The sequence below is a fragment of the Schistocerca piceifrons genome, chromosome 11, assembly GCF_021461385.2.
Source record: "Schistocerca piceifrons isolate TAMUIC-IGC-003096 chromosome 11, iqSchPice1.1, whole genome shotgun sequence".
NCBI classification, from domain to species: Eukaryota; Metazoa; Arthropoda; class Insecta; order Orthoptera; family Acrididae; genus Schistocerca; species Schistocerca piceifrons.
Genome location: NC_060148.1, coordinates 93,586,840 through 93,587,760, shown reverse-complemented (window position 1 = coordinate 93,587,760; position 921 = coordinate 93,586,840).

Sequence of the window (921 nt, the reverse complement as noted above, 5' to 3'; positions counted from 1 at the left end):
CCTTCGTGATAATACAAAACGAGCTAACCTTCTTTGAACATTTTCGATGTCCTCCATCCCACCTGATGCGAATCTCACACCGCACAGTAGTACTCCGGAAGAGGGCAGACAAGCGTAGTGTACACACTATCTTTAGTCTATCTGTTGCATGTTCTAAGTTTTCTACGAATAAATCCCAGTCTCTGGTTTGCTTTCCCTACAGCATTATCTGTGTAATCGTTCCAATTGAAGTTATTCGTAATTGTAGTCCCTAAGTCATTAGTTAAATTTACAGCCTTTAGATTTGTTTGATTTATTGTGTAACCAACATTTCGTGGATTTCTTTTAGTACCTTCTTATGTGGATAACTTCACACTTTTAATTCCTTAGAATCAGTTGCCACTTTTTGCATCATACAGATATCTTGTCTAACTTATATAATTTATTACCACCGTAAATAGAGGCCACATACTGGACGGGGTGTAGTGTAAATTAAGATACGCTATTCTAAGTTATCATATCAGAACGCTTCTGTTACGTTTCAAAGTATTTCACGTAAAGCGACGCTGCGGAAGATTTCATGAAGGACTAAATGATACTTTGAGCCGGACGCCTAAAACTGGCTAGTTATAGGGGATGTAAATACTGTTAAGTTTCACAAATTTTAAATACGGTAAGTAAATTCTTCACAGGGTATTACTATAAGTGTGACAAAATTTCAAAAAAGGAAATTGTAACCTTGACATGTCTCCTGTACCTCAGACATAAGCTCTGAAACAGCGTAAGTTATGAAATGAATAAAAAACATTTCACTGACGTAAAGCGCGTGAATGTAGATAAGCGCCCGTTCTGGCAGAGCAACAACATTGTATGCAAGGCTGTGAAGCATCCTAAGTTGATAGTAGATTCTTTCACAGTACACTTCTTTGAGAACCGTGTCGT